Here is a 26,288-nt window from a genome sequence, read left to right as displayed (position 1 = left end):
GATAGCAACTACTTTATATTAAAGAACATTAAATACCAAGAAAAAAGCAATTGCATTTGTGAAACAAATAAGAATTAATATATAATATGTATTTATAGACCTTCTCACAGCTTCTACTCTTAAGATAAAGCTAATTAAGTCCAAAACTAACAAACAAACATCAATTTGAGGTACTTTATGAGCTGAAAAAAATGCAGCCCTAGGGGTCTATTTACTAAACTGCGGGTTTTAAAAGGTGGAGATTTTGCCTATAGCAAGCAATCCGATTCTAGCTGTCATTTTGTAGAATGCACTAAATAACTAAAATCTGATTGGTTGCTATAGGCAACTTCTCCACTTTTTTAAATCCATTTAGTAAATATACCCCCTAGAGTGTAAATTGTGTTTTGCGACATCATTCACTAATTTTCGTGCTTAGATGTCTGTTTATGCAGGGACACATACTGATTAGCTAACCATGATGGCATACACTGCAAGGATGCAGCTTTTTTGGTAGGAGTAGCCTGGCGGATTGGAGCATTCTTTGCTCAGTCAATGAGTATTTGTATGGTGAATTTTAAAGTGGATGGCCAATAGTTCCCAAACCTTGGTAAAGGATTTAAAGGACTGATTAATAATACATGTCATTAACTCCATGTGGTATACATACTAAATTCTATTAATAGCAAATGCTATTGATGAAGATAATTCATGTTATAAGTGATTAGTTTTGCCATTTCATATGCCTGTATATCCAGTTCCTGCAGCAACATGCCTAACAGACTCTCATGATAAGGATACTCCCTGTCATCATTTGCATTTAAACTCTGTGTTCTGCCTTAACATTGTCTTTGCCTGCTTCAGACTGCTTAAGCCCCTGAGATTCTGCTATTCTGTTTCCAGAGTCTCCTCTGATAATATTAATATTTTGTTATAGTTTCTAGCAGTACTCTGCTCTGGACTTTATTTTCTATCTGAACTTCATATTCAGTTTGTGTTGTGCTGACTGACTGCATTGATTTACAGGTTCCAGTCAATAGTTCATTGTTATAATTTGATATTCTATGTAAGTTCTGTTCATTGTTTTATATTTGCTTACTTGCTTGTTCACCTATATATGAGCTAGTTTACTCTGTTATAAACTACTATGTATTTATTTATATTTATATTGGGGGGGGGGGGTGTCATCACCTGCATATAGTAGTATAAAAACAAAACAAAGCAAAACAGTATACAAACTAGTGTGTACTAAGTGTGGTCCTGTCATTTCATTTGTGTTAAGTTATGGACTTGTAGATGTATGCTGTATGTGTATGGTGGAAGTTTTATCATTGCCATCTACTTGTTACAGGAAGTATTGTGTTACACATGAAGTGTTTTGTTATACAGGAAGTGCACCTGCAGCCAGGTTCTATTCAGCATGACTGCAGCTAGTAAAGACACCCTTTTGTAGCTCTCCAGAGTTCTGTGCTGATTTGCAAACAGACCACATTACATGCTATTTAGAAGTCTGACTCTGATGGCACATTGTCACAGACGCATAGATCCGCTGGTTTTCGACAACGGCATCGCAGACGAATGACTCAAATTCAAGAAGGAATGGTGTATATACCTCTGTGCTGGGCTCTTAGACAAACCGAAAACCGTACAGGCATATACCCTACTAGACCTAGCTGGTGTTGAAGCTCTTGATAAAGCAGACACATTTGTCTATTTCGAGGGGGAGGATCAGGAAAATTCCACCAAGTTCAAGCATAGGTCACAAGTTGAGAACAACGTGCAAGAGGATCTGCAGAATTCCAGGTTGTAGCTCAAAGCCACTCATGATAAAACATCCCATAGCTTGAGACCATTGTTCCCAGGGCAGACCACCCGCATCCAGACTCCTGTTGGGTTTGACAGAGTTGGGACTGTGCAGGGATTTTCCAACAGGCCCAACTGTTATGTGGTACAATCTGACAGTGATTTGTATGAGCACAACAGCCGTTGTAACACTCCTATAGGTAGATGTTGCTAGAGTGTAGTGCGGATCGTACCTGGTCTCCGGATGCTCTATTTTTAATCACGACACGGCAGTGGGACAGAAAACCCTCGGATCCCAAATACAAGTAGGACACCGTGCAAAAATTAAGTAACGTCAAGTTTATTATTCGGGACCTATATATTACAAAAAAAATGTTTTTGGGCAAATAATGATTAGCAACAAATACCATATAATTACAATTTTCTAATTATAAGCAATGCTACTCACAAATATTTTACTCTTAATCTAACTCAATATTCACTGAGTTTAAGTGTTTTGGCAACAGTTATCAAAATTGCACAGCAGAGTTAAACACATTTTTACATTTCTACATACAGCATGCCAGATAAAACAATTACTCTTTTCCTTTCTATATCAACAATCGGTAGTCTTTGCGGAAATGAACATAGCTAGGCAATATTGACGCCAACCACAAGGTGGAGGGTGTCTCTGAGGTGACAACCACAAGATGGAGGACGTCTCTGAGGTGACAGTTGGTTACAGTTATAATGGAGGTTCTGTGTGACTGTGAGTTAAGAGTCTCTGTCACTGAACACACATCACACTTATCTGATGATTAAACATGACTTTCAGCCAAATGTTCAGTACATTTCTTCTTATAAATTGGGAGGAATAAATAATACTGATATTCTGATAAATGTGTTTGTTGTTTTCCTGTTAGAGTAATTGTCACTTGTAAGCAGGTAAATATATCTCACTGTCTCATCCTCTTCTGTTATCTCTTTCTGTCTCTTTATCAATTTCTCTTTATAATGTTTTCTTTCTCACACTTTTTAATGCCTGTCTCAGATTTCTTTCTCACTGTGGTCTCGAACACCTTTGTTCACTGCTGCTCCTCTGTCACTCTATTAGTTTTCCTGGTCACTGCTGCTGTCACTGCAGTTTGTAAATCGTCTTTTTTCTATCTGTTTTTCCTTTATTTTCTCCAATTGCAAGGCTCCTCAGTCCTCTCTCTGTTACCCTGATTCTTTTGTGAATCACAGTATCCACAGTCTATTTTCCTCTCACAGCAAACACAGAACTTTCCAGCAGCCTAACAGACTTGATTTATGCAGGATCCTAAAGTGTTTCCTGTATCGTGCTGTGAGACAGTGCTGTTCCACTGGGTCCTAGTGCCCAACAGTTTCTGTGTATCACACCATTACCTCCTAGGGGTGTGTGAGTCAACACCTCCATCTCACCTGACACCAACTGAGGGTGTCAGAACACCCATCATCATGGACAATGGGTCCCTTTAAAGAACATCTACTGATATGCAAGACAGTCCCAAGCCACTGCCCAATAGTGAGACACCAGACTCACACACTACCCTCTTTCTTTGTCACCAGGTCTGGAAGAATTTCCAGAGCTAATCCAAAATTCCAGGACTATGTTAATTAACCTCCCATTTTCTCGGTTCATATTTGTTCCCGCATTCAACATTTGTCACACTGTCGTAGACCCATGTATTTGTTTTTTAGTTCTTTATGCTTTTAATTATCAGAATAAGACAACTACTTGTAGCACTACTACAGGAATTGTAGTGATCAGGTTTGCAAATGTTCCAAAATATTTTCACTGCTGATTACCTTGACCACCATTCCAGGTATCATTGTGCAAAATATTTGCACAAAATACTAATATTAATGAAACATTTTGCTAAACTCCAAATGCTGGCCTAAATACCATAAAAAACGCTAATCGCATTATTAACTGCATAACTGATGATAGAGCTTCTTCATTTTCTAGAAATATTGCATTATTCTAGTTACATTTAATATCCATTTATACTGCTTTTAGGAATTTGCAAGAGTTTGAATTATTGTGAAGTTTTTTGCTGACTAATTGCTTAATTGCATAGATAATTGAAATGTATTTAAAATAGCTTTTTCATGATGAAGAGTAAAGTGTATACTGTAATATCAAATATGTTACTCCTTCCTAATGATAATATAATATTGTCACTCACCGGACTGTGAGTGCTTCTTCCCGGACTATTAGGAACCGTGGACGTCCTCTATCCTGAGGGACTGCGCATGCGCAGCCCTTTCCAAACCTTCAGTGTATGTTCCTTTAACTTAATTGGCAGATCAGGCAACCTCCCTATATTAAGCACCTGTGGTCAACACCACGTTGCCTGATCTTGGAGTCTCATTCCCCATGAGTCTCTGAAGGTGTTCCTGTGTTTCCTCGTTTATTCAGCCCAGCTGATTCCTGTGGTTTCCAAACCACTTCTACCTCTGTGGTTTCCAAACCACTTCTCCTACTGTGGTTCCCATACCACTTCTACCATCTACTGTATCATCAAGACTGTGAGCTGATTCCTATCCGCTGCCTCCGTGCACTACAGTCTTCTATACCACTTCAACTCTATCTCATATCAGTGTGACTGTGAGCTGATTCCTATCCGCTGCCTCCGTGCACTTCAGCCACTCTCCACATCTACTCACCTGTTCATCATCAAGACTGTGAGCTGATTCCTATCCGCTGCCTCCGTGCACTACAGACTCCAGCCTGCAACTCGTCTGTGTTTCATCATCGTGACTGCTAGCTGATTCCTACCCGCTGCCTCCGTGCACTACAGTCTTCAACCTGCAACCCGTCTGTGTTTCATCGTGACTGTTTAGCTGATTCCTATCCGCTGCCTCTGTGCGCTTCAGTCTTCAGTCCTTGTCTACTCTACCGTGTTTCCTTGAGTCTGCCGCCACTATTGCTACCCGCTGCTCTCCGTGATCATCTGTTCCAGTTCGGCTCTGCTCCGGTGTCCCATCGTTGCTGCACCTGCTGGTTGCTATTGGTTACCTCCGTGTTCCCGCAGAGACCCGCTGCTGTTACTTCTCAGCGCTACTCATCCATCTACTGCTGATCCGCTCTCCACGCCTTCCTGTGTTCCCTGCTGGTCTACCTACCTGTGCGCTGCACCTGCTAGACTCCTGCTTCACCCATCCAGGGACTTGTATCCTGCTGGCCTCCTGCCCTTCAGGTATCTCTGCACTCCTGTCTGACTGCCTTCTCCTGAACCACGGTATGCATACTTCCCATTGACTGTGCTGTGTATTGCATACCTTGCTGGACTGTGTTGGTTCTCCTCTGGAGTGTACTATCCGCTGAGTCTATTGCCATCATTGACTGTGTTGGTTCTCCTCTGGAGTGTACTATCTGCTGACTCTACTGCCACCATTGACTGTGTTATCTCATGCCGGATTACTTCAAGAGACTTTCTATATTGGCAGTGTTGTTCAGTCATTTATACATTTATATTGTGCATATTACTGTGGATCAAAGTCAAGGTGCCCGTGTATATATTGTGTTGCAGTCTCTCCCCGTGCACCTCCTCACATATATATTCAGTAGTACAACTTGCTAGTGGCAGACCACTGACTCCTGTTTACAGTTTCACCTGTTCCAGTATCCTCTCACATAGCAGTGGTACAACTTGCTAACGCAGACCACTGACTCCCCGGATACCTCCACTTGGATTCCATTCCTTCACTCAGACAGCGGTACAACTTGCTATCCGCAGACCGCTGACTCTCATCACCTCCTCGTTTCTGTTGGACATTCCTCCTCACTATAGCAGTGGTACAACTTGCTACCGCAGACCACTGACTACCTTCACGTGTCCTTTGTCCATACAGTTCCTCGTGTATTACTACCTCCATATTGCCAGTGCTGCTAGTCATAGACTTTCCTGAGCATCTCATCATCTGCTATTTCCTGTTCCGTGATCACCCTGCTACCAGAGTACCATATTACCACCTATACTGCTCTGGTAAGCCTATCACCTGGTGATCCCTGGGTAAAGACTCCTAGTGCCCGTGACAGTAAGATCAGGCCATGACAGACCCAGATACGGAACCTACTGCTAAAGAGATGCTGCAGCATCTGGTCAGCCGTGTGGAGCAACAGGATGCTCGCCAACAGCTGTTACTTCAATGTTACCAATCGTTAACCTCCCAAGGAACATCTGGACAGACTGTTACAGCTAGTATTGAAGCTCCTGTGCTTTCTTCCGTTTCCCCAGTGCCATCCCAGGTGTCTACAGCTCCTACGCTTCACCTGCCTACTCCGTCAAAATATGACGGGGACCCCAAAACTTGTAGAGGTTTCCTTAACCAATGTTCAGTCCATTTTGAACTCCAACCTCAAAATTTTTCTACCCATCGTTCCAGAGTGGCCTATCTTATCTCATTGTTTTCTGGACAAGCCCTGGCTTGGGCCTCCCCTCTGTGGGAGAGAAACGATCCAATTCTACAAGATAGTGCCAAATTCATTTCCACGTTCCGAAGTGTGTTCGATGAACCAGGTCGTGTGACCTCCGCTGCTTCCAGCATTCTTCGTTTGCGACAAGGCTCCCATACAGTAGGACAGTATGTCATTCAATTTAGGATCTTAGCCTCTGAACTTCAGTGGAACACTGAAGCATTAGTTGCCGCCTTCTGGCAGGGGCTCTCCGATAAAATTAAAGATGCACTGACTACCCAAGAGCTTCCTTCGTCACTAGAAGATTTGATCTCTCTTTGCCATCGTGTAGACATGAGATTTCGTGAAAGAGAATCTGAGAAAACAACTTCTGCTAAAGCACCTCTTCGTTTAAACCCTCAATTTCGTCCAGTGTCACCTTCTGTGATTCCCATGGAGATAGGACGTTCCAAATTATCTTTAGAAGAGAGGAAACGAAGAGTAAAGAATAGACTCTGTATCTATTGTGCTGATTCCACACATATGCTCAGTTCTTGCCCTAAGAAATCGGGAAATGCCAGGCCCTAACTAGTTCTGGAGAGGTGAAGTTAGGGTCCCTGGAGTCCTCTCCATTGTCTATGAAATCTAAAGTCTGCGCTTTCGATGTTACGATTTCCTTTGCTACCAAATCCTTTGAGTCACAGGCATTGATTGATTCCGGAGCAGCAGGAAATTTCATTTCTAAATCACTAGTGAATCAATGGTCCCTACCAGTGATCACTTTAAAAACACCCATTACTGTGACGGCTATAGATGGATCACGTCTCATCAATGGTCTCATCACCCAGAGTACGTCTCCAGTAACCCTTCAGATTGGTGTACTACACCATGAAGAAATTTCGTTTTTAATTCTTCCTGTTACGACAAGTCCGATTGTCTTAGGCCTTCCATGGCTTCAATGTCACTCTCCCCAGATTGACTGGCGCACCCCTCAAGTTACGTCTTGGGGGCCTGAATGTCACCATCGTTGTCTCTCTCAAGTTATTCCTCTTAAAGTACAGCAATCTTCCATCTCATCTTCCTCCCCGGGACTCCCTCCTCAGTATGCTTCATTTGCCGATGTGTTTGATAAAGCTCAGTCTGAACGTCTTCCTCCTCATCGTTCTTGGGATTGTCCGATCGACCTTCTACCTGGCAAGACTCCTCCCAGGGGTCGGGTCTATCCTCTCTCGTTACCTGAAACTCAAGCCACATCTGAGTACATACAGGAGAATCTCCAGCGTGGGTTCATTCGACCTTCCACCTCTCCCGCTGGAGCTGGGTTCTTCTTCGTCAAAAAGAAGGATGGATCATTACGCCCTTGTATAGATTTTCGTGGACTCAACGCCATTACTATCAAGAATCGGTATCCCATTCCGCTGATCACTGAGCTATTTGATCGCATCAAGGGAGCTCGGATATTTACTAAGTTGGATCTTCGTGGTGCCTACAATTTAATTAGAATCCGTTCCGGTGACGAATGGAAGACCGCGTTTAACACCAGAGATGGGCATTACGAATATTTAGTAATGCCCTTCGGGCTGTGTAATGCCCCCGCGGTTTTCCAGGGTTTCATCAATGAGATCTTTCGGGACTTATTATATGTATGTGTCGTTGTCTACCTAGACGACATATTGATCTTCTCACAGGACCTGCCTTCTCATCACCAACATGTGGCAGAGGTCCTCTCCAGACTACGGAAAAACTCATTGTTCTGTAAATTGGAAAAATGTTCATTCGAGTTACCCCAGATTCCATTCTTGGGGTATATAGTTTCCGGAGTTGGCCTGAAGATGGATCCAGACAAAGTAAATGCTGTACTACATTGGCCTCAGCCAACTACTCTTCGTGCCATCCAGCGTTTTTTAGGTTTTGCCAATTACTATAGACGCTTCATTCAAGACTTCTCATCCATTGCATCTCCCATTGTGGCCTTAACTCGGAAAGGGGCTAATACTAAGCAATGGTCATCTGAGGCTCTCCAAGCCTTTCAAATCCTCAAAGAGTCCTTCTCGTCTGCTCCTATTCTGCGACAACCTGACGTGACACTCCCCTTCTTCCTAGAAGTAGATGCCTCTAATGTGGGCTTAGGAGCTATTCTCTCCCAACGCTCGGAGCAACAAAATTACATCCTTGTGCCTTCTACTCTCGGGGTCTTCTGCCCGCAGAGAAAAACTATACTATCGGGGACAAGGAGTTGCTGGCCATCAAAGCTGCATTAGAGGAATGGAGATACTTGTTGGAAGGAGCTCGCCATCCGGTGACGATCTTCACGGATCATAAGAACTTGTCATATTTGCAATCTGCTCAATGCTTGAACCCTCGTCAAGCAAGATGGTCTCTTTTCTTTTCCCGTTTTGAATTAATTATAACCTTCAAACCAGCTGCCAAGAACAAGAAAGCTGACGCTCTATCTCGAGCTTTTGTGACGTCCTCTGATGTAGAAGAGGTTCCCAACCATGCTATTCTAGACCCCAAATGTATTTCTCTGGCTGCTTCATCCACCAAAATGCTACCATTTGGGAAGACCCTCGTGCCTCCTACTCTGAGGAAGAAAATCCTTTCGTGGTTCCATGCCTCTCGTTTTTCTGGACACGCCGGTGAACATAAGACCTTTGAGATTCTCTCTCGTAGTTACTGGTGGCCTTCAATGAGGAGAGACGTCAAAGAGTTTATTGCTTCCTGTGATTTATGTTCTCAGTTCAAATCCTCCCGCAGAACTCCAGCAGGGTTGCTGCGACCACTACCCATTCCGTCCAAGCCTTGGACCCATATTAGTATGGATTTCGTTACTGATTTGCCACCAAGTAAGAATCACAATACTATTTGGGTAGTGGTAGACAGATTTTCGAAGATGGCTCATTTCGTCCCTCTGTCCGGTTTACCTTCCTCGTCTACTCTGGCTGAACATTTCATTAAAGAAATCTTCCGCATCCATGGATGTCCGTCTGAGATTGTGTCAGATAGAGGAGTACAATTCGTTTCCAGATTCTGGCGGGCCCTTTGTAAAACCTTGGGCATACGATTAGCACTCTCATCGTCTTACCATCCGCAATCTAACGGACAAACGGAACGAGTCAATCAAGATCTTGAGACTTTTATTAGGATGTTCTCTTCAGCCAACCAAGACAACTGGGTAGAATTGCTCCCTTGGGCTGAATTCGCCCATAACAACATGTACCATGAGTCATCATCCAAAACTCCATTCTTTGTGGTTTACGGTCACCATCCGTCTTTTCCGGAATTTCCTGCCCTCCCACCCACCCAAGTTCCTGCTGTGGAGACTGCTTGTCAGACCTTCAAAAATATCTGGTCTCAGGTCAAAACCTGTTTAAAGAAGACATCTAACAAATATAAGTCTTTCGCAGATAAGAAGAGGCGGGCTATTCCACCACTAAAAATTGGAGATCGTGTCTGGTTATCTACCAAAAATATTCGTTTGAAGGTTCCATCTATGAAATTCGCCCCTCGTTTTATTGGTCCATATAGGATCATTCAAGTTATCAATCCAGTATGTGTTAAACTTCTTCTTCCTAAGAATCTTCGGATTTCCAATGCCTTCCATGTGTCCTTACTCAAACCTCTTATTATCAATCGTTTCTCGACTCCTCCCTCAGCACCGCAGCCAGTTCAAGTTCATCAGGAGGAGGATTTCGAGATTACTGAGGTATTGGATGCAAAAATTTCGCGAGGAGTCCTCCGTTTCCTCGTTCATTGGAAGGGCTTTGGTCCTGAAGAGCGTTCATGGATCAAAGCTGAAGATCTTAATGCTCCTGCCCTTCTGAAGAAGTTTTATTCCAAAAATCCGGACAAGCCCGGTTCCAGGCGTTCTGTGCCCACCTTTAAAAGGGGGGGTACTGTCACTCACCGGACTGTGAGTGCTTCTTCCCGGACTATTAGGAACCGTGGACGTCCTCTATCCTGAGGGACTGCGCATGCGCAGCCCTTTCCAAACCTTCAGTGTATGTTCCTTTAACTTAATTGGCAGATCAGGCAACCTCCCTATATTAAGCACCTGTGGTCAACACCACGTTGCCTGATCTTGGAGTCTCATTCCCCATGAGTCTCTGAAGGTGTTCCTGTGTTTCCTCGTTTATTCAGCCCAGCTGATTCCTGTGGTTTCCAAACCACTTCTACCTCTGTGGTTTCCAAACCACTTCTCCTACTGTGGTTCCCATACCACTTCTACCATCTACTGTATCATCAAGACTGTGAGCTGATTCCTATCCGCTGCCTCCGTGCACTACAGTCTTCTATACCACTTCAACTCTATCTCATATCAGTGTGACTGTGAGCTGATTCCTATCCGCTGCCTCCGTGCACTTCAGCCACTCTCCACATCTACTCACCTGTTCATCATCAAGACTGTGAGCTGATTCCTATCCGCTGCCTCCGTGCACTACAGACTCCAGCCTGCAACTCGTCTGTGTTTCATCATCGTGACTGCTAGCTGATTCCTACCCGCTGCCTCCGTGCACTACAGTCTTCAACCTGCAACCCGTCTGTGTTTCATCGTGACTGTTTAGCTGATTCCTATCCGCTGCCTCTGTGCGCTTCAGTCTTCAGTCCTTGTCTACTCTACCGTGTTTCCTTGAGTCTGCCGCCACTATTGCTACCCGCTGCTCTCCGTGATCATCTGTTCCAGTTCGGCTCTGCTCCGGTGTCCCATCGTTGCTGCACCTGCTGGTTGCTATTGGTTACCTCCGTGTTCCCGCAGAGACCCGCTGCTGTTACTTCTCAGCGCTACTCATCCATCTACTGCTGATCCGCTCTCCACGCCTTCCTGTGTTCCCTGCTGGTCTACCTACCTGTGCGCTGCACCTGCTAGACTCCTGCTTCACCCATCCAGGGACTTGTATCCTGCTGGCCTCCTGCCCTTCAGGTATCTCTGCACTCCTGTCTGACTGCCTTCTCCTGAACCACGGTATGCATACTTCCCATTGACTGTGCTGTGTATTGCATACCTTGCTGGACTGTGTTGGTTCTCCTCTGGAGTGTACTATCCGCTGAGTCTATTGCCATCATTGACTGTGTTGGTTCTCCTCTGGAGTGTACTATCTGCTGACTCTACTGCCACCATTGACTGTGTTATCTCATGCCGGATTACTTCAAGAGACTTTCTATATTGGCAGTGTTGTTCAGTCATTTATACATTTATATTGTGCATATTACTGTGGATCAAAGTCAAGGTGCCCGTGTATATATTGTGTTGCAGTCTCTCCCCGTGCACCTCCTCACATATATATTCAGTAGTACAACTTGCTAGTGGCAGACCACTGACTCCTGTTTACAGTTTCACCTGTTCCAGTATCCTCTCACATAGCAGTGGTACAACTTGCTAACGCAGACCACTGACTCCCCGGATACCTCCACTTGGATTCCATTCCTTCACTCAGACAGCGGTACAACTTGCTATCCGCAGACCGCTGACTCTCATCACCTCCTCGTTTCTGTTGGACATTCCTCCTCACTATAGCAGTGGTACAACTTGCTACCGCAGACCACTGACTACCTTCACGTGTCCTTTGTCCATACAGTTCCTCGTGTATTACTACCTCCATATTGCCAGTGCTGCTAGTCATAGACTTTCCTGAGCATCTCATCATCTGCTATTTCCTGTTCCGTGATCACCCTGCTACCAGAGTACCATATTACCACCTATACTGCTCTGGTAAGCCTATCACCTGGTGATCCCTGGGTAAAGACTCCTAGTGCCCGTGACAAATATGTTGATACTAGATGAATTGTCTTTTAATGAAATAATCTTTTATGTGTTCATTCCTATAGTTGCTATAAGGAGCTGTGCTAAACCGTTTAATGAGAAGGTAGGGTCTGACTTGCCATCTGGCAGTTCTGGCAAATGCCTGATTGGTGTCCTGAAAGGCTGGCTGGGCCAATGACACTGTTATTAACATTATTTGAATCTCCCCACACAGCAAGCAGCTCTGCTAATTATATAATGTGTTCCTTGTAATGAGCACATGCTTACTAGGGACTCTGGAGACAGAAGGGCTGTGATAAGCACATAGAGATTGTTAATGCATTCATATGTAAGAAAAGTTTGTAACTAGATGTCAGCCTAGCCAATCAGGAAACATGCTACTCCCAATCAGCAAGCAGCTACCTCTGATTGACTAAGACTTAGCCAGGAGCATCTGAAACTGATTTAGCTTCCTTCAGTTCACAGACTTGTGCTCTAATACACACAGACACACGTTTCTACACCTGTAGTCCCCAGTACTTTGAGATTGTTCAGTGGGGCAATATGAGATGATAGTTGGCAATGCTTTTACATATAAACATCTGTAGTAATAGACCCACATTTACAGTGTTATGCAGATGGTAGTTAGAGTAAAGCTTTATATTGACCAAAACTCTTATCCATTCTCTCATCATTTCCTATCTTGACTACTGCAACTGTCTGCTATCTGGCATCTCGACACCCATATATCCTCACTTCAATCCATTCTAAATGCTATATACAGAAAAAGGAGTTGCATTCAACTCCCAGTGGTTGCAAGAGCTGCAATTGAACTAGGGATCCCTCCCTATAAATACAAATAAACCAAGATTCTATGCGCTCATTGACTTTCAAATATTCCTAATTAAGTGTAGTGTAGTCCTGACCTGCTTGAATGGTATCTAGACAGGGGTTGGCACAACACCTCAAACCTCTATTTAACTGTTGTGTATATATATATATATATATATATATATAAAAGAGGTATGAACCCTTCAGTGTAAAACAGTACAACATTTTATTAAAACATATTGCGCACCTTCCCTTTTTAATTTTTTGGGGGTGGTATAAACCTAAAAATCACCAATCTAGTCATAAATATGACAGATTGTGAATAAATAGACAAAATTAGCATATAAAAAGAATTTACATATAACCTGAATTAATATAAAACCATATATTGGTACAATAAACCATATATGAAGTATTAAACAATCATCAGCCAACCAGTCCTTGTAATGTGGGTAATCCACATGAATTGATGATGAATAATTGATCAACCTACTGAAGTCACAACCACATTAAAATTGTTTATCCATATAAGTAGTATTGCTCATGTAGTTGATGAAGAGTGCAGAAAGAAAACTGAATCCGAGGTTTTGTTTTGTACAATTCTAAATGCTGCTGCAAGACTGATCTTGCTCTCTCACTGTGTCATAAAACTTACCTGCCACACACTCCTGTGCTGCTGATTTAATCTGCCTCTGTGTTGAGGTCAGCACTTCCTGGTTCGGGCAGTCACATGATTGTGGCTGGGAGGCAGAGTATAGAAAGCTCGCTTTGACTAGCTGACCTGCTTTCGTATTCCCCTTTCTCTCCACTTTGTTATGACTAGTGGCTGATTATAGGTCCGCAACCTGCGTGTTCCCGGCCGCAAAAGTCCATCCTGCCTTGCAGCGTTTTTTGGTGAAGACCGAGGACCGCTTAGGCTCTACTACTCTGTTTGGCCATCGCTAAACCAGGCTAACATATATATCCATCACCCCAGGGCTCTCTTCCTGAGACAATCGTTACACACTGCTCCACATCTACTACACTACTTTGCAAAACCCTACACTGGCTCCCTATGTACCTCCAGAATCCAATTCAGATTGTTCATCATTACTCATCATTTTGAAAAACAAATTGCTTTCCTTGGTTCTACATTACATTTGAAGCAAAGCCCAAAAGGTACAAACATGTAAAGTATGTCCATTTCTGGCTATACAGCATGTGAAATGGATGAAAAAAAAAATAATTACCTAACACCTTGCAAATTTTGGAGTCTCCCTGTACATTATACATTATACAACAAACATGGCTCTAGTCATGTTCATAACAAAGTTTCTGAATACCATAAAAAAAAACGAAAAAAAAATTACAAATGTATGCTACTACAGAGGATACATTAGAAAGTACCTCGGCGCTAAAACATAAAATGTATAGTGTGTTTATTGGTACACAGAAAAACGTGGTCTAGCCAGACCCATAAAACAAATGACATCAGAGAAAGTACATATGATCACATAGTGAACGGAGTCACAATAGTCGCCATAACAATAAATGGCATAAGTGTCAGTAATGTCAATGACCAGTGTAAACAGCCGGATAGTGCTGTAGGATTTCCAGTTCTGGAAGGAAATCCTCCCTTAGGTGCAGATAAATCCTATAATAGATGCAGGTGTAGTAAGCAGTTTGTGTTCCCACAATCAGTAAATGATGTCCGTTTTGTCAACCAGCTCAAACGGCTGGATTCACGTGTGTAAGGCGACTTGGACTTACTTTTGCGATGAAGCGATCAGCTCCTGATGTTTCCTGTTGATGCAGAGGAGTCCTCTCCGGTATGTAGTTGAACAGTGAAGTGCAGGTAGGCTGGATTCCTTCAGTGCGTGCATACGCAGAGCATCGCTGGCGTCCCAGCTGTTTGTTGTGGATGTACACTCAGACAGTGTAATGCAGTGCTGCAAATCCACGAAAGTGCTCAGTGTGGTATTTAGCGGGCAGGGATCTCAGTTCTGGTGTGAGACCAATAATTGCCGAAAGTTCGGCTGGTCACAGTGGTAATATGTACAATAATCCAACGCGTTTCCCCCGCACTGGGCGGGCTTCATCAGGGAATGATGATATACACACCCTCATTCATACCACATACATTTATTAAAAATAAGAAAACCCCAAATACTCACCAATCAGATTTCTTCTTCTTTCGTCAGCAGCTTTTGATCCAAAAATGTTTGAAAACCAACTCCAAATAAATTTGTTTCCAAAGTCCCTGCTTGAATACAAAGTCCAAATAAATTTGTATACAAAGTCCCTGCTTGAAAAAATCTTCAGTTCCTCTGGCCAGGAGGGCCCCCTTGTTAATTGCAGTCTTCTTATCTTCAGCCCAGGAAGAGCACGATATTTGTATTCCACTCCGCAACATGCTTGGCTAAAAAAAGAAAAAAAGATGAAAGATGCCACAAAACAGCTTGTACAGTGTACAAGCTCCGATACGCGATGAACTTAGCTCAGCCACAAGGTCTATTTATAGTATAAGGGGTTTTTCCATGACAGCATTGGAAAATCCCTTATACTATAAATAGACCTTATAGTACGCAGCAAAAATAGCTGCGTACTATAGGAAATACCGTAATTTGGGAATATTAGATATCACCTTGAAGTTCAATATTTTGTAAGAGAGCACCCTCATACTTTTATATGATCATTGAACTCCTCTATGACTTATAGCAGCCTAATTTATAGTAAGGGGTAAATTATCCTATATATATTTTGTCCCATTTTCTAACAACACATTTGAGTATCCACATGTGTGTACTGGGTATTTGAAAACACTGGTTCTAAATGAATATTGATATATTGAAATTAATATACTGTCACTGTCAAGGTAATCGTCACCTATCACTAAAATACTTTTTTCCTTTTAGTTTAAAATAATATATACATAAAAGTAAATAAAATAAATTATATGACATTTGCTAAAATATATGCTTTTCCTAATACATACACCATATGATTCAACAGCATAAAAATAACAGCATGGAACAGTAATGGTACAGTATTTGACATAATTTATTTGTAGTTCTTGAAGGTTCATCATTTATTATGCTTCCTTGTGTTATGTTCAATACATTGTTGTCCCTAAGAGATTTTCTGCAACAGTCTCTGGTGCCAATTTCACTTTCCAGAACAATTGCCAAAATGATCTTAGTTGAAAACCTGGCTTTCAGTTTATGGTACATACAAGAGAATACTGCACCTGGTTTACACATTTTATAGAATTATCATATATTTCTCATACATTTTCTACATTGATAAAGTTAATTGGGAATGTTCAAACAGGCACTTCCACATGAAGAGTGTCCACAGAAGATGTGTTTTCCTTACAAGGGGACATACATACATTAGGCCTGATGCTGAGTTGAACATGTGCACTTTAGCAAAGCCACACACATATTTGCATATGCAGAGTTGCATTTACATCTCCGTACATCTGGAGAGTGGGAATGAGGGAGTGACGGTTTAACATTGATTTAGTACAGTAAGGGCATGTTCACTCAAATGTGGCTGAGGCAGATCAGCGTGGAGACACATATTTGCATGTCAAGTTCTGATGACGGTCACCAGCACTAGCTAGCCGCTTGTGATTGGCTGATTTCTAATTCACGTCTGAAACTGATAGGTGATTTATTCATTGCTTGTGCATATATTATAGTAATTTGTGGGCGTCATGACATTGGCACCTTCAAGCTTATATGTGATTCTGAGATAAAAGCTGTCTGCTTTATTTGTCAGGATGGCTGTTAGGAGCAGCAGGTAATTGCAGTTTTGGTTTTGCTGCAGTCTTGATGTCAACCTGGGTGTTATCTCATGAACTCTACTCACCTGCAGCTGAATATGACACCTGCCCTGATTGGCTACCACTGCTTTAAATACTTGTCAGGTTCACTGAACCATTGACTGTTATAGCGTTCACACGCTTGCTTCTCTGTGCTCCCGCTCCTGTGCATATTCTGCTTTTGTCTGATACTCGGTTTTGAACTCTGTCTGTGACTTAATCACCCCTGACTGCTAACTGGATTGATTTTATTGCTTGTGACCCAGATTATATTTATTGCTGCCTGTACTAATCCTTCCTCCTTGACTGGTGTTGGTGTTTTACTCTGCCTTTCATCTGTGCTACTACTTCCCAGCCACAGGATTATGATGCCAGCCAGCTATCTGCTCCATTGGACCTTCATGTGTCAGCTGTGTTTTACCATTCAGATTAGTAGTTCAATCTTGATTCTGCACATTCCCGTGCACTGTGTATTGCTCTCCAGTACCATCCCCACACAGGTCATAACGGGCTTGACAACCTTCATCTACTCAACACTGCAAAGTTGTTCTACTGGTGGAGGTTGGTACTATACCTTACTGCTACTCAGTATCATCATCATCATATTTATTTATATAGCGCCAATAGATTCTGTAGTGCTTTACAATTGGGAACAAACAGTAATAAAACAATACTGGGTAATAGATACAGAGAGGTAAGAGGGCCCTGCTCGCAAGCTTACAATCTATGGGACAATGATTTGATACACATTGGTAAGTGCTGCATCATATTGCATATTTGTAGAGCTAGAATGCAAAGGTTAAAAGGTATTTCGTGGGCTGTATGTTCAGTCACACAACTATGTTGGTCAGAGGGTTGTTGTCTTATGTCAGCTGTGTAGAGGGTGGTAATAGGGTAACCTAGGGAGGTTAACAAGGTGGTTGAGGAATATTAAAAGCTTTGATAACCAAAAGGGGAAATACAGGCGCTTCCTTCGTTTGATCACAAGAAACATATAACATAAGAAAAAATTCAAACAACCATCGCTTAAGGCATAAATGTCCAGCAACTGTAAAACTATAATCTATAACTTTCTCATAAGCAATAGGTATCCAACAAGTCCTTATGCAAACAAAAATTCCTTCCCTCCTGCCCCTATAAGATTCGACTTGATAGACTGACGAATAGAATCAGGCTCAACAAACAGGGTGATTCCGACAGCCTCTTGTGGAATGGTCTGCGTTTTCCAAGTGCCAAACAGATGAAGTGATAAGCCAATCAGGACTCGCATCACCAGTTGGCGCCTGCATGAAGACTGTTATATAGCCGTCCCTTCCATCACAGTTTCAGTTCACTGGCAAGAGGCAAGCAGAGATGAGCTCCAGTAAGACTATGGCTAGATCAAGCAAGAAGCCGCTGGGGAGAAAATAAAAGATGTTGGGAAGAAGAAAGAAGACGCCGGGAAGAACCAGAAGCAAGAAGCTGGTGGGTTAAACACCGAAGACTGAGCAAGCCAGAAGACGGTGAGGATGGAAAGAGAAGGGCACCAGACGACAAGGAACCCTTGTCAGGGTTAGGAGTAACCCTGCCATGAATAAAAGAAGGAGAGAGAGGATTCCCATAGGAGACGGACGGAGCAAGGTAAGGCCCGTGTGGCCATACCTCTCCAAGGCAAATTTCAGGATTATCCTGAGTAGCAGTTAACATTCAGGGTTAGCCTGTGGCCTGTCAGGAGCAACTGGTGGTAAGTATTTCAGGCACTAGGCCTGTGGGTTTGAAGTGACATTAGGCCGGTAACCATAGGTGATAATTCCCATAGTGAGACCATGCCCGGTCTGTTCCCCTGTATAGTAATCAAGGGTACCATTTGTATGGTGGTCACTTTTAGGTATCACACTGTACTTTATGTTATTGTATGGTACTGTTGGATGTGTATCTGTTTAAGAATTTTTTCCCTCTAGATCCTGAAGTCAGGTCTCCATTATAGGTAGGCTTTTGGTATCTGTTATTCCGTCTACAACTGTGTCCAGTGTCTGTGCACTGTGTGCTGTGAGGTAGAGTAGTGCACCACCCTAGTGACATTTTTCCAGCATATGACCACGATTACCCAGTGAATATTGTGTTCCAATTTCATATCTCTCGCTTGTGGGTGCTCTCACCCATATAAAGGTGAGTTAGGGTATTCAGGCAGAATTCTTCCCTGTCCCAAATATCAGTAGTCCCACTCCCAGGCCGAGTACAAAATGAGGTGTCGGAAATCGTGGTAGAGTGTCTCTACTCCCTGCGGTTGCCTTGGACACCCCCTCTCCTTCCATCTGGTATCCCTATACTTCTGTAACATGTCTGGTCTGATTTCTTCCCTAGACCGAGGTGCTGAGGGGTCTGTACCATGAGGGGTTGGACCATATGGTTCTCTGTGAGGAGTGCACGGTTCATCCCATAGTCATCCCTTAGGATCTGCGAAGTTCCTGGGGTGCAGGGAAAGGATTTATGGATAGTGTGATCCTATTCCCCAGGGGCCTGTTGTATACACACACATGTACACACACACACACACACACACACACACACACACACTATGGCTGATCATTGGAGCTTAATGTGACACAATAAACTAATGAAAATATAAGTATGCATTCCCAATGACTGTAAACAACATAAATGCAACTAAAGGCAATGACTTCACAAAACACAACACTTGTATGTTGGTGTGAGTAGAAAGCAAAACAGAATGTATGAACTGATGCAGACAAGAATAAATAATATCAGAAAATATTGTATTGTACAAGCTTTTCAAAGAGCGCTTTGATATTCAGCTTGAAAGTGCTCGTCTAAGACAGCAGGTTTGAAGGTGTTGAATAAAGGATATTTTCACAACTTGAGGGTTGAAGTATTCATCATATAGGGACCAGGTCATAAAGGAGAGTATAGAGTATATAGAGAGTATATAGACATTTTAAACTGGTCCGAAGTAGAGATCATCAATTAAGCTCTTAATAGATTTTGCCTTCAAGGTTTTCACTTGTTTTAATACATGTCTCACATATTGTGTCATATATAATTCATTGTAATTGCAGTTAAAATTATCATTTTTTTTTAAAGTACCTTTTCTGTTTAAAGAGTTATATTGCTTAATGGCATAATTACATCCAATTCACATCCATTATCATACCACAATGTATGTGTGGCGGTTCAGTTTTAGCCCTTTCATTCATTTTCTACAAGCACCAGTTACTTAGTATCAAACAAAGTCCTATTGGGGGGGGGGGGGGGGGGGCAAAAAAAAATCAGGCCCCTAGAGAATACTGGACCAATGTTGATTAGCACTGGGCCCCTTCTAGTACCCTGTAAGACTACAAGCACCAGCAAGCACATGCGCACCAGTGCATACTTACACTTGTAATATAACTTAATTAATTGCTGTCCCAAATAGTATAGATATAAGTAATGCCCACATTAATACAGATATAAGTAATACCCCAATAGTATAGATATAAGTAATGCCCCCATTAGTACAGATATAAGTAATACCCCAATAGTATAGATATAAGTAATGCCCCCAAGCACCAAAGAGTACCCTGAAAATTATTTACCCAGCTATAACTCTTCTATAATTACAACAGGTGATGAGTCCTACTAATGGCTGGTTGGTCTTCTCCAATTGACAGAGCAAGCAGTTTGAATAATATAACTCTCTTACCCCCTCCCCCCCCCTCCTCACAGTCTCAGAGCACTAAGGGGCTTATTTATCAAGCCTAAATCTGCATGGTTCAGACAAAGTTATGTATCAGGGCTATTTAACAAAAGCCTAACGCAGGTGATATCAAAGATATCTTGTGCATCAGGCTAACTATTGTAGAATACCTCATTTCCCATAATTCTCAATGGGGACTGCGGTCTTGAGCAATTTAACAAGCTCCAGCAAGCTTACCTTCTCGGAGCATGACCCAGATAGCTAATGTTAACGTATCGCAGGAGAAGGATCTTCAGATCCTTCCCCGGAAGGCTTCCATCTCCTGCTCTCCCTCCTTTCACTAATTGTTTTCTAAGCATGTGCAGCCTGATGCTTGTGTATGAGCACTGCATAGGTCAGATTGGAATCTGGAAATAAAGTGATCGCTATTGCATTCACTTTTCTATAATCTTTTTGCCGCGACAGGCTCTTGTCAGAGCCGCTGTTCCGGTTGAACAAATTTGCTAAATTGCTACATTAAATCATTTCTTATCACTGCCATAAGAAATGATAGTTAACAAAAAATGAAAATGCAAAAGGCTGTAAATAGACACCCTAAAAAGAGTTTGAGAGATACTTAAATTAAATGTCTGAGATTATCAGTGAGTGTTATGATGCTGCAGGAGTAGGTGATTCTGAATGCAGGCTGCCCAGCACTGTTTATAGTCTACACTGGCAATCATTAATGACATGGGAATAGGAGGCAGCCACGGTGGCAGCACGGTGGCCAAGTGGTTAGCACTTCTACCTCACAGCGCTGGGGTCATTAGTTCAATTCCCGACCATGGCCTTATCTGTGTGGAGTTTGTATGTTCTCCCCGTGTTTGCGTGGGTTTCCTCCGGGTGCTCCGGTTTCCTCCCACACGCCAAAAACATACTAGTAGGTTAATTGGCTGCTATCAAAAATTGACCCTAAAGGATCTCTCTCTGTCTGTGTGTGTGTATGTTAGGGAATTTAGACTGTAAGCTCCAAAGGGGCAGAGACTGATGTGAATGAGTTCTCTGTACAGCGCTGCGGAATCAGTGGCGCTATATAAATAAATGGTGATGATGATGATGATGATGGGAATAGGAGGCAGCCATAAAAATGACTCAACACCTATACAACTATGCAAGAATTGTAGACAAGTAAGTATTTAGATGCTAGTAAAACTAGACTAACTCATTCAAGGATATTTCCACCTAAAATGGAAAATCATGTTTCAGGTGCAGTTCCATAATTTATACATTAATGCAATACATTATTTTCCTGGGGTAAGGTGTTCCATCAGATCAGGTCTCCTGATCTGCTGCTGTCCAAACATGCACAACCACATATTACATTTATGATAAAGGATGCTTCGACAGGTTAAAGAGAGCTTTGTCAGACAAATGGCAAACAGGGGGACACAGGATCAGGTGAAATACTGGACTCCAGGTAAAAATATGGTTGTATGCTTAAGTTGTAGAATTGCACCCCAAATTTTTAATTTTTGCTTTAAAAACACCAAGGGGTATATTTGAGGATTACTGATACTAGAACTAAGTAAACAACAAAAGAACCATAATAAAATGTAAAAATAAATAAATAAATTAAATGCTCAGATGACAGCATAATTCTCAGCAAATAGAAGGATTTTGGAACAAACTGGTTTTTTTTTTACGAACATTCTCAAAACTGCAAATCTGCCCTTAAATGGAATCAACCAATCAGCAATTCACTTGTATCTGCAAATGGAAAATGATAGCTGATGTCTTATTCATTTATGACCATGCAAAGTGCAAATCTGCAGCGCAATTGCTCTCTTGTAATGATACACATCTATTTTTGCACCAGTTCACCCAGTTTTATGGAAATCCACTGAGAGGGCAGGAGTGGAGAAGGCACATTTAGGAAGGCATTTACAGTTTTTTGGGTGGGTGTACAGCTTTTTTTCTCCCTTTAAAAGCCTGATTTACCAGCCGCTCAAAGGCTTTGTCCTATATTTTTAATAGGGTTAATTTTGTACCTTTCAGTTGTACATTGGTAGAAAACACATTTCTAGGCACACATCCAGCAATGTAATAGAAAGTTTGGAACACTTGCAATTGACACAGGTAATGAAGACAGCACCACTGTCCCTTCTGAAGCCATGTGTAAGGCTACCCTAAGCAATATATTAGGAGAAAAACTGACAGTTTAAAATAATGAAGGTGACAATTCTAAAGTGGAAGTACGTTATACTAATATTTTTATCTGCAATTATCTGTAAATGTGGCAGTGTACTCCTTTTACATGGTGTTTTTCAAAGACCAGATTATAGCTGTGAAAATACACTTAGGGCTAGATTTACTAAGCTGCGGGTTTGAAAAAGTGGGGATGTTGCCTATAGCAACCAATCAGATTCTAGCTTTCATTTATTTAGTACCTTCTACAAAATGACAGCTAGAATCTGATTGGTTGCTATAAGCAACATCCCCACTTTTTCAAACCCGCAGCTTAGTAAATATAGCCCTTAGTGAACAATTAGGTGTACACATGCAAATAACAAAGTGGTGCCGTCTTGTTTGCTTATTGTCAATGAGACTTTTTTTCTTAAAATTTAGTTGGTTTGCTGTTCTGCGGTAGTTAAAATGTTTCACTGTTTTCTCAGCTTTCCCCAATATTCTGCATGTAAATATTTCTCCTGAGTTCATGGTATCTGAAAGAATAAGGGATTTACAGCATGCAAAACCATGTATTTACTGTGTTTCTGTCCAGTAAAATTTACAGGACTATTCAAGGTTTTAAACAGCAGATGGCACTCTACTACATTCTTTAAATTAGAGGATCCAACCTCTATTAGCAAGCTAAAACAATATATTTCATGGGACACCTGATCTACTCATCCAGTCAAATCCATAACATTTTCAGAAAGGAGCTTTTAGAGAAAACATTACCAGACTGTGAATTAATGTTTTGTAAAGGCTACAAACAACTTCTGCAATAAAGCATGCAATAAAGTAGCAGCTTTATGCTGCAAAGCTACAATGTTACTTATGCATACTTACCTATTATTCATAGTTTCCCTCCAGGGGGATCCAAAGGGGAGGTCATCAAATGAAAGTTGGCGAGTGACTTGATGACGCCATTTGTGACATCAAGTGGGGGAGACAAGGTGTACACTAATTGTGTTTTCACACTCCTGTCCACTTATTGTTCACTGAGGTGGGCGGGTCTTGATGGTGCAATTTGTGTAATTTGTGCTAACTATAAGTAATCAGAAATACCAATGCAGCCTAAATGCACCCACCAGGTGCATCGGATTCAGCCACAGACTGAGGAAGATAACAGGTATAGAATAAAAGAAGGCAGATAGATTTGTCCTTACTTTTCATTACTGACCAACTGCACAATAAAATTATTGATTATTCTGCAAGTTAGATACAATTATTATCACCCATCATTATTCTTGTGGATATATGAGATATTTATTGAAGGAGTATTTAAATACAAAGAAAGTATGGTATAATTAAATTCAGTTAAAGTGACATACAGGGCCGCCCTCAGGCGGGTACAGGAAGAACAGCAATATTGGGCCCAACAGCAGAGTGGGGCCCCCACCAGCCCTGGGCCCAATCAAATGTATTAGGGGAGGGGGCGTACGCAGTGAATTAAGAGAGTTAGTGGGTGCCATTTCTAGGCAACAGCTGTTCCTGACATGTGAGAGGTGGTGTGGGGTGAGACCGCTGTGTGCAATTAAGGATGTGGCAGCAGGCCCCCTTATAGGCAGCATGTCTGCATCTACTCCCAAGATGTCAGGGCAACACAGCTGCCGCCATTTGCTCCAGTCCCAGCCCCCCCAGGTGCCCGGCTCCCGGACACAGAGCCACAACAAGGCAGAGAAGCTCCCAGCTGCATCACTGACGTCATGTAATTAACAATGTCACAGCGCTGTCAATAGAGAGGAGCTGAAAGGAGACAGCAAGAAGACACTGAGTGGTAAGTAAACTACTGCAGGGGTTAGATGGAACCGGGGATGAGGGGTGTCTGTAGATAATGGGGGATGAGGCAAATGTTGGGTAAAGAATAATTTAAAGATGATAGTGGGTTGAGAGAAGAAAGAAGGGGGGGCTCTGCCTGTTACCTTTGTACTGGGCCCCGCAATTTCTGGTGGCAGCCCTGGTGACACGATCGGAATTGTAGATCTTGTTATTTGAGTAGAATGCTGAATTCAGCAGCAAAATGTCACTGGAAACTATTTTAAATGTTGGAATATATATGGGATATTGTACCACTTACTGTAAATGTTACTGATATTTGAATTTACCGAGGGGGTTCATAACCATGCAGAAAGCACAAGGTGACTAATAGCTGTAAAGAAAGTGTACATTTTTCCTTATAATACAACATTTAGAAATAAAAAAATTTCCTCCGGATGTAACTTACAAAGTTCACAATATGTACTGTGCAGTGTAAACCCAACTTTAGTCATACTTGACAACTTTCCCAGAATGTCAGGGAGACTCTCGAAATAATGGGTGATCTCCCTGACTTCCAGGAGAGTCTAGTATTTTCCCAGATGCTGAACCAGTACAAGAAATGGTTGGCTCTGCCCTCTGTTCAGAAAATGTGTCCTATTTCCATGCGTTGATTCCCAAGGAGGTAGCCATATCGATGGAGACCAAGATTTAAGAGACTGACATTTAACACAATCATGACTTCAGTAATGGAGTCAGAAATGTAAAAGACATTTCAGTCTCTAGAGAATCAGTAGCTGCTTTTCTTTAATAGGGAAGAAGTCAGTAGAGCTGACTGGTATTATAATCAGGTTTGCTAACTACTTAACACATTTTTTTCACTGACAATTTTGTTTAAGAAAATACTGATGGCTGTCATTTTTTATTAAGACATACTTTCCAGTCTTATAGTTTCAATGTACTGATGGCTGTCTCAATTGTTTTCTCTCTCTGTTCTCTGTGTCTAGGAGGGCTTCACTTCCCTTCACTGCAATGTAACGCCTGTGGGGGAATAGGACAGATGCACACAGATATCTTACCTTCCAAACGATGACCACCTTCCGTCCACTTCTGAGTCACCCCATCCGCTATTCTATCCCAGCAGACCAGCAACTGAACCTCTGTCAGATCCCTCCACTTCCCTCTAAGGAAGAAATAGAAATTAAGGCCATCTGGAACTCAAGACGGTCGCGTTCACCCAAGTGGAACACCGCCCCAATCTAGAACTGCCAGGGAACCTGTCGGAACTCAGACTGGGACACCCAATTGGAACCACAGGACTCACTGCTGGAAATCAAAAGGGCTATGCTGCACTGCCGGTGAGGTATCCAATCACTGCCTCAGGAATTCCTTTGTAACCCCAGTTACCTACGGGACCGGAAGACTACTGTGTGTCCTAACCCACACTGCGTGCGTGCTCTATCTACCCCTTGTCCCCACAGACACAGAGTATCACAGGATTACAGTCAGAAACAAGAGCCTACCTTTAATGGGGGCCTGATGTCTTGCACCTGTAAATAAACATACACAGCACAACCAAATACAATGCACAATAATGTATTTCACCACACAGGTGTAATAAGACTCTGCTGCTGTATCTGGAAGGCTGCCCATGGAATACACTTACCTCTGCTATCTAACCAGACAGTTAAGTACAGCAGTAACAGGAGCCTTCTGCTCAACTGTTGCCTAGGACTATCACCTTGATTTACTTACACAACTCTGGAACCTGTGCCCTATTCTAGCTCAGGGCTTTCACGCCCATTCTACTTACAGGGCCTGGTGCCCTCTCTACTAGGGGCTTTATGCCCTCTGACTATGGGCTCTATGCCCAGCTACATAGGGGCCTTGTGCCCTTTACTACCTAGAGCCTTGTGCCCTAGCTATGGGCCTTATGCCCAACTAACTCTAGGGCCTTATGCCCCCTCTACTATGGGCTCTGAGCCCAGCTAACTAAGGCCTTGTGCCCTTCCTAACTATGGGCTTTAAGCCCCACTAACTAGGGCCTTGTGCACTTAATATTTCCCTACCTATGCCTATCTGCATGAGGGCCTTGTGC

This window comes from Mixophyes fleayi, chromosome 5 (assembly GCF_038048845.1).
Source record: "Mixophyes fleayi isolate aMixFle1 chromosome 5, aMixFle1.hap1, whole genome shotgun sequence".
Taxonomy (NCBI): Eukaryota; Metazoa; Chordata; class Amphibia; order Anura; family Limnodynastidae; genus Mixophyes; species Mixophyes fleayi.
The sequence above is the reverse complement of the archived record's forward strand: the minus strand, read 5'-3'. Positions refer to the sequence as shown.